This window comes from Lactuca serriola, chromosome 4, assembly GCF_051521515.1.
Source record: "Lactuca serriola cultivar US96UC23 chromosome 4, Lser_US96UC23_V15, whole genome shotgun sequence".
NCBI lineage: Eukaryota > Viridiplantae > Streptophyta > Magnoliopsida > Asterales > Asteraceae > Lactuca > Lactuca serriola.
Genome location: NC_136411.1, coordinates 155,733,987 through 155,743,049, shown reverse-complemented (window position 1 = coordinate 155,743,049; position 9,063 = coordinate 155,733,987).

Below are 9,063 nucleotides of genomic sequence, written 5' to 3'. Positions count from 1 at the left end.
AAGTGAAACTCGTTGTTTTCAAGAATGTCTCTTATGTGAAACGTCTTTAACATAATCTCATTTCTATCAGCCAACTGTGTGACGCTGTCTATGAAGTTCTCTTTAACAAGAGAGAAGGAAAGATTATTGGTCAAAAGAGTGTCACGGTTCTTACTAAAAATCCTCAAAATGACATCTATGTTCTGGATATGTTTTCTACTAACAACTCTCTTCATCGTTAGTTCTTCTCTCATTCTCATTCTCATCTAAATTGGCTATCGAACAAGAGGCTATCACATATGAACTTCAAAAACATTTCAAAGATTGCAGGGAATCATCTTGTAAGACGAATTCCAAAAAAGAAGTTTGTCAATGACAAGTTGTGCTCAACATGTGAAAAAGGGAAGAAAACCAAGTCTTCCTTCAAGACAAAGTCTTGCTCTTCTATTGGCAAACCTCTTCATCTTCTTTATATGGTTCTGTTTGGACCAGTTTCGGTTAAGTCGAAGGCTGGAAAGAAATACACTCTCGTCATTGTGGATGAATTTTCAAGGTTTACATGGGTAGTCTTTCTAACAAAGAAGATTCATGGCACTGATGAAATCATTGCCCTCATTAAGCAGTAGGAAGTCCTCTATGACCATAAAGTAAGTCGGTTACGCAATGATCATGGAACTAAATTTAGGAACTCCTATCTAGAAGACTTTTGCTCAATATTAGGAATTTCTCAGAACTTTTCGGCAGTTAGAACTCCCAGCAAAAACAAGAAATAGTACTCTCATTGAAGCTGGAAGAATTATGGTTGTTGAAGCTGGTCTTTCCTTGTCATTTTGGGCTGAAGCTGTCAATACAACGTCTTATACCAAACCAGTCTGTCATTGTTAAACGTCATGGGAAAACTGCTTATGAGCTATTAAAAGGAAGGAAATCGGACATCTCTTACTTTTATGTGTTTGGATGTGTTTGTTACATCTTGAATCAAAGGGATCAGCATTCAAAGTTCGAAGCTAAAGCTGATGAGGGAGTACTTCTAGGTTACTACAACATATCTAAGGCCTTTAGGGTATTCAATCTTTTAAGGTAATCTGTTGAGGAAACATCTCATGTTACCTTTGATGAATAATCGTTCATTCATGATCGAGTTGATCACTCCTCATCTATTATGAATGAACTTACTTACAGTCCTTCAGACGATATTCCAGAGTTCTTCCCAAATGGCGTTGATCCTGTTGTTACTAATGTTGATCAATTAATCAATCCACAACCTATTTTTGAAGATCAACCTTTCATTCCTGAATAAGCTTATTCATCTAATAAGGAAGAGTCTGCCTAATGCAATAGAAATAAAGGTTCTAATCCAAGAAGCCTTCGAGATAATCCTAAATCTCAAATCATAGGAGATGTAAATTCTGGAATTCTCTCTCAAAATAGAGTCAACAACAACTTCTGCATGTTTGTTAACTTTGTGTCAATGATTGAACCAAAGAATGTTGTTGATGCATTGAAAAAAGATGACTAGATCAAAGTTATGCAAGATGAGATGAATGCATTTGAACGTCATCATGTGTGGACTCTTGTTCCAAAACCTAAAAGGAAGACTATCATTAGAACTCACTAGGTTTTCAGGAACAAAATGGATGAATATGGGCTTGTGATAAGAAATAAAGCTAGAGTTGTGGCTCAAGGTTTTTGTCAGGTTGAGGGTTTAGACTATGATGAAACATTTGCTCGTGTGGCTAGACTTGAAGCAGTACGTTTGTTTCTTGCCTTTGCCTCTTTTAAAAAAAATCAAAGTCTATCAAATGGACGCCATTGCCTTCTTTCATAGAGATATTCAAGAAGAAGTTTTTCTAAAACAACCTCCAGGATTTGTAGGTGAAGAGTTTCCAAATCATGTGTATCGTCTTCATAAAGCAGTATATGGCTTAAAGTAGGCGCCTAGGGCATGGTATGACACATTGGCAAGTTATCTTCTTTCAAGTGGATACAAACGAGGAAAGATTGATAACACTTTGTTCATAAAGCATCCAGGATACCATATAATTCTTGCCCAAGTATATATGGATGATATCATCTTCGGATCGACTAATGAAAAGCTTACTTCAGAATTCGCAGAGATTATGGCCAAGAAGTTTGATATGATCATGATGTGTGAACTAACTTTCTTTTTGGGTTTGCAAGTCAAAGAACTAACTGGTGGTATTTTTATTTGGCAAGCTAAATATATTGTAGATATGCTGAAGAAGTATGAATTCTCTGATTGCAAGGTGGTAAAGACTCTGATGTCCTCATCAGCGTCTATTGACAATGATCCAAATGACGCTGATGTAAATGTAACCCTATTTCAAGGAATGATAGGCTCTCTACATTATCTTATTGCCCGTCATCCTGACATTATGTTTGCTACTATATTGTGTGCTCGTTATCAAGCCAGTCCTAAGGAATCTCATCTACTCGCTGTGAGAAGAATCTTTTGGTACTTAAAGTATACACCCAATCTTTGGTTATGGTATCCTCGTGATTTTGATTTCAAGCTAGTGGAATACACTGACTACGATCAAGGTGGATGTGGCATCGATCGCAAAAGCACTTCAGGAGGAAATCAAATGCTTGGAAATAGATTGATAAGCTGGTCCAGGAAAAAGTAGACATCAATGGCTTGTTCTTCCATTGAAGTTGAATATGTTGCTGCTGGAAGGTGTCGTGATCAGATTCTACGGATTCAGAATCAGCTCTTAGACTATGGTCTAAAATTATCAAAGAGTCCCATTTGTTATGACAACAATAGTTCCATTCAGATCTAGTGCAACATTCCAAGAACAAGCACATTAACATCCATCATCATTTCACATGGGAGATAGTTTAAAAAGGAAAAGTGAATTTATTTTACATTAAATCCACTGATCAGCTGACTGACATTTTCGCTAAGGCATTGGATGAGAAGACCATAAACAAATTGATTGCGAATCTTGGAATGCTTTTAATGACTTAATTGTATAAAATTATCGAGGACTCCCATTTGTTATGACAACAATAGTGTCATTCAGATCCAGGGAAACATTCCAAGACCAAGCACATTAACATCCATCATCATTTCACATGGGACATAGTTTAAAAAGGAAATGTGGATTTATTTTACATTAAATCTACTGATCAACTGACTGACATTTTCACTAAGGCATTGGATGAGAAATTGTTCTCTAACTTTTAATTTAACATTGCTTCTGTTTTCCTGCTGAAAAACACAAAAACAAATGCTACTTTTATTATATAGACTTTTACATTGTATGTTTGAGCTCTGTTTTTAATATTTACATGTATTCTTTTCTCTCTTATACATCTTTCTGGCCTATCTAATGATTTATCTATATCTCCTTTCTTTATATTTTGTAAGAGCTGAAAGATCTCAATGCTCTTGGTGTTCAGAAAAAGAGTGGTATCATGTCCTCTTATTCTTGTGAATACCCTTTTTCTCCTCCACTCACTGTTACGGATGCAAGGAGCAACCACCAATGCAGTAAGTCTTGTATTCATCTACTAACTAATAATCCGATAAAACCTCGAATGCCCTCATGTTGCACTTCAAGACACAATGATATTATGGATTTGAGTCAGATAACTCGTAGGTAACAAAGACTATTTTCTGCTATTCTCTTGCTCCTAATGAACTTGAAGCTTGGAAAGCATCTGTAACACTTCAATGATAAATAGTATCATCATTCTCGATTTTTAATGAGATGTTTTGTGTACTGATGAGTTTGTCTTTACTTATGCTCTCTTTTATAGTCAAAATTCAAGGAGTTTATATCTCAGAAAATAGAAGTATATCTATGACCATTGAATTCCAAACATTTAATGGATCAAGTCTTTATCACTTTTATGAAAAAGTTGCACATATTTTGTTGTTCAGAATATTTTCTTGTTTGACTAACTCTGTTGTTTGCATTCTTATATTGTTTATTGTTTTGTACCATTTTTAAAAAGAATCTGATGGTGGCAACTCTAAGCCTAGTATGTAATGTCTGACACATCATCATACCTTAAAGCATGTTGTTGTATATGACTAAATATCACTAAGCTTCTCATCAGCGAGACCATCTGCTGAGAACATTGAGTCACCCACTCACGCTGACTGTCTAGCATTGTCTAAAATTCTTAAGTGAGATTGTCTGGTCCAAATAAAAAATGAGATTGAAAGGTTGGGGTGTTTATTTTTGATTAATCATTTTTACCTGACCATGTCCCTGGAAGCATGCTTGCCTTATACATCAAGTGTCATGTTCTGTTAAAACATTGAGTTTAACGCAATGGCTTACCTTGATTGCATAGTCATCAATGTAAGAGTTACTTTTTGGTCCTTTAATGACAAAGGGTTGTTCATGTCCCTGACCTCCTGGTTTCATGTATGACATGGTACCATTATGAGTTAACGGTGAATCTTTTATTCTAGATTCCAACTTACTCTATGACATGGAAGTTTAAACCACTTCTTGTTGATGAGTTAAATTGCTAATGATTCATGGTGATTTCACCTCAGTGTCACTGAAACAATCCATTCTCTCCTTTATCTCCTCAATAAAACTTAACGATTCACTGTGATATACCACATACTGATAAAAGTTTGAAAATCTGCGACGATGGTTAGTCTATGTACCGTAGGCTATCACACGCACCAATCCATTTTTTCCCTTAAATTCTTCTTTAAATTTTTATGATTTAACATGATTTACCATACGCTAATGAGAGCTTGAAAAATATGTGCTGATGGTTAAGCTAAAACACCACAGTTTATCACACGCTTCATACGTCTCTTTTCCTTTTCTTCGAATAAAAGTGATTAATGAGTCAGCATATGAAACCACATGCTGATAAAATCTGGCAATACTATGTTGGTGAATGGTAGTTTAAACCCACACTATCAGGAGACATCACAAACTACAAAGCTACATCACTGATACTCTCCTCTAGTTCCATTCTCCTACTGATGTCAAAAAGGGGGAGATTAATCTTAAGCTGATATTTCCAAAGCTGAAGTAACTACTGGATGTTCAGCCAAGAAAAATCTAAGGGGAATTAAGCTGATATATGTTGGATTAGTGTCTAAGCCCGTAACCATATTTGGTAAGTACTTGACCCGGTTGTGCATGGTCCTTTTGGGTTGCCTTCACCAAAGCAACTTGACTGGAGAAATAAATAGAGAAAGAGTTTATTATGATTTATTAATATATTATAAGAATAATATATTAAAGGAGAAATCATATTTGTTTAATTAATATTGGTCAATAATTAATTAGGAATTAATTTTGTGATCAAGTATAATTAATTAAACTAGAGGGGCTGAATTGTAATTATATGATAGTTGCAAAGTAAGGCAATGGTTACCATAGATATAGGTTGGACGAATTCAAGGGATAAGGAATCCTTGAAATCGTCCAAGGATAAGGGTTATCAAGGCTTATCTTATGGTTACATGGTGGGCAAGCAACTAGATAAGGATAAGGACTGAAACCCTAATCTCTACCCTATATAAAGACCCCTAAGGCCATAGAAATCGTACCACCTGATCCCTAGGGTTCCTAGAGCCGATTTCTACCTCCTATCTTCTCTCTCTATTTCCTCTCTATTTGCTTGTGGTGTTTGTGAGCCATTAGAGGTACTACACTTGTGGTACTTGCTTTCAAGACTTAGGGTTTGAAGATTTGAGTTGTTATTGCAATATAACAACAAGAGGTATGTGATCTATCTTTCTATGTGAATTTCGAAAATACTAGGAGCTTGCTAGGGTTCTTCATGTGTTCATAATGTTGTGTATCTAATAGTGAAAACATAGATCCAAATCTAGGGTTGCATGCACACATAGGATTGTTTGTTCATAACCCATCAGTGGTATCAGAGCCTATGGTTAACTTGTTTTCTATTAGTATTATACAATTGTATGAACTTGACATATTAGGGTTTATAGCCAATAAACCCTAAAAGGCAAGATTTTCGAGATTAGGGTTCCTAAACCCTAATTTGCGAAAATTTGAAAGAAATTTTCAAATCCATTCCTTTAGTGCCAAGATTTCGAAATCTAGGGTTTGCAAACCCTAGGATTTTCGAGATTAACCTCCTTCCCAAGATAAGCTCCTAAATTTTAGGGATTTGGTTTATCCCATATCTTGTAATTATTCTTTAATGGTTATATATGGTAATTAAAGATTTTGAATTATCCTATCCCATGATTTTCGAAATTTAGAGGGATTAAAAGGATTAGGATAAATTAATTAATTGGTAATTATCCTTCATGATTTATATAATCTTTTATGATTTAATAATTTAAATTAATAGTTTAATTCAAGATAATTATTAAATCAAGAGTTTTAATATTTAAAATTTTAATTTAAATGGTATTAAATTTCGAAACATTTAATTTGAGATTAAAAACCTAGTATTTTGAAATGTTTAAAATACACCCTATACTATTATATTATTACAAGATTAATAAATATATATGTATAACTAAAATGCTAGTCTTACCGTTAGTAGGCCTCATTCACGAAGCCGATCTATAAGGGGGGGTATAAGGTTATGGCGTATAAAATGTCCATTTAATGGGTATCCACTCTTACCCACCGCTTCCTTGATTGGTGGAGGGTTGTTAGTCGAACGGGTAGGATAGGGCAATCCCCTCTTCATTAATAAGTATAATGAATCAATATAAAGTAACTAAACGTTTTTCAAATTCCCAATCCTAGTTATTTTAGGCAAAAGTGAATTGATGTAATCCCATGAAATTACACTTTTCACCCTTGCTAAGAAGTTAGTGGAGCGTGTGTGGTTAACCGGCACACTAATTGGTTCTAAGAAAAGGTGGCATAGGGTGAATCATTGTTAGTCATGGTTTGATATAGTGTGTGTGGTTAACCGGCACATCGAATAGGTGACTGTAACGGTGAGGGCACCATGTACATTTGCATGGTTATTCACACCCACTTTGTGATCCTCGGCATCCTAGTCACAAACGAGAGGGGCATATCGAGATTTAAACATGCCATTGAAAAGTTCAATGAATCTCAAAGGAAATCTAGGAATTCTCAATACATTTAAAACTTAAGCCTTTATGTTTTTCATGGTGAAGAATTAGTGAATCATCATTCATTTACCTCCAAATTATTTCCATATTGGATTACGGCATCCCTTTTCTAATGTGTAAATAATGTTGTTGGGTCCTAGCCCTAATTTTTCATTTTGGGTGTTTAATTAGGGATTTAATTCTAATAAAACTTTGTTCCTTTCTATTTTTAGATGTCTAACGTGAACAACGTTGCTGCTACCTCATTCTCGCTAATGAGCCTATGTCAAAAGGTGACATTTGATGGATCGAACTTTAGCGAATGGATAAGATACATTCGCACGATTGCTCGCTACGAGGACAAAGAGTATGTCCTCGACGAGAAGCTTGAAAAGATCAATCCGGAAATCGCTACTCCTGAAGAAATGGCTGTCTTTGATACCCATGAGCATGATGCAACGAAAGTCCATTGCATTATGCTAGCCACAATGAACCCCGAACTCCAAAAGTCCTATGAGGACATGTATCAGTACGAAATACATGAAGAATTGATGGAGAGATACCACCAAAGCGCAAGGCAAGAGCGCTATGAGATCATCACGAACATGATCACCGCTAAGATGGGAAGTGGAGAGTCTCTAACCGTGCACTTGCAAAAGATGCAAAGGTATCTTGATCGTCTTCGCAAGTTAAATGTTAACTTTGGGGAAGATTTGGCAATCAACATCGTTCTTCACTCCTTGCCCTCGTGCTACAACCAATTTAGGATGACCTACCACATGAACAAGTAAGAGGTCACCCTAAGTAAACTCCAAGGGCTCCTAAGGACTGCTGAGAGCAACCTCAAGGACAAGTTTGTTGTATTAACTCCCACTCCACCCGCTGCTCCTGTTTTGGCTATTGGGCAAGGGAGATGCAAGAAGAGGAAGGCACCTTCAAAGAGCCACCACAAGGGAAAGTTCCAATATGGTTCCTCTTCTAGTGGGACCAAAGTTGGTCCTACCAAGCCCAACTTGAACCCAAAGGAGGCAGAGTGCCACCACTGCCACAAAATAGGGCATTGGAAGAGAAGCTGCCCAGAATATCTGCAAGCCATCAAGGATGGGAAGATCAAGCCATCTTTCACAGGTATTTACACAATTAAATCTTATGATTCATCGCATGCTATTTCTTGGGTTCTTGATACAGGATGTGGTTATCACATATGTTCTGATTTGCAGGGACTAAGAAGAAATAGGGATGTGGAACATGGAAGAATAAATCTAATCATAGGGAACAGAAGATCGTCGCCTGTCACCAAGATTGGAGTGTATTCTCTAGTGCTTAGTAATGGATTAGGTTTAGATTTAAATAATTGTTGCTACTCGCCAGATATGGCAAGAAACATCATTTCATTTCATGGTTTGTTTAAACAAGGATTTAGATATTCGTTTAATAATGAGAATGGTTCGATTTATGCTTATCTAAATGGTGTTTTATATTTTGAAGCATTGCCTTGTAATGGAATTTATGAAACTGTTATGGTTGTGGATAACCTAGGAAATGATGTATTGTGTATGGATTCTTCCAATAGTATGGATAAAGCATGCTTGTGGCATTGTCGTCTTGGACATGTCAACAAGAAACGTATAGCCAAACTCCAAAAGGATGGAGTGTTGGAGTCATTCGACCTTAGGGAAGATGACACATGCGAGTCTTGTTTACTTGGAAAGATGACCAAGTCACCCTTCACTAGCACTTGTGAGAGGGGTGAGGGTTTATTGGATCTCATACACACCGACGTGTCTGGGCCCTTTAGATCCACCACAAGGGATGCGAACCGCTTCTATGTAACTTTCATCGATGATTATAGTAGATATGTGTATATTTACTTAATCAAGCACAAGTCAGAAACGTTTGAAAGTTCAAAGAGTTCAAATATGAAGTGGAGAATCAATTGGGCAGGAAAATCAAGATGGTTCGATCTGATCAAGGAGGAGAGTACCTAAGTCTTGAATTCCACGACTATCTCAAGGAATGCAGAATAGTTT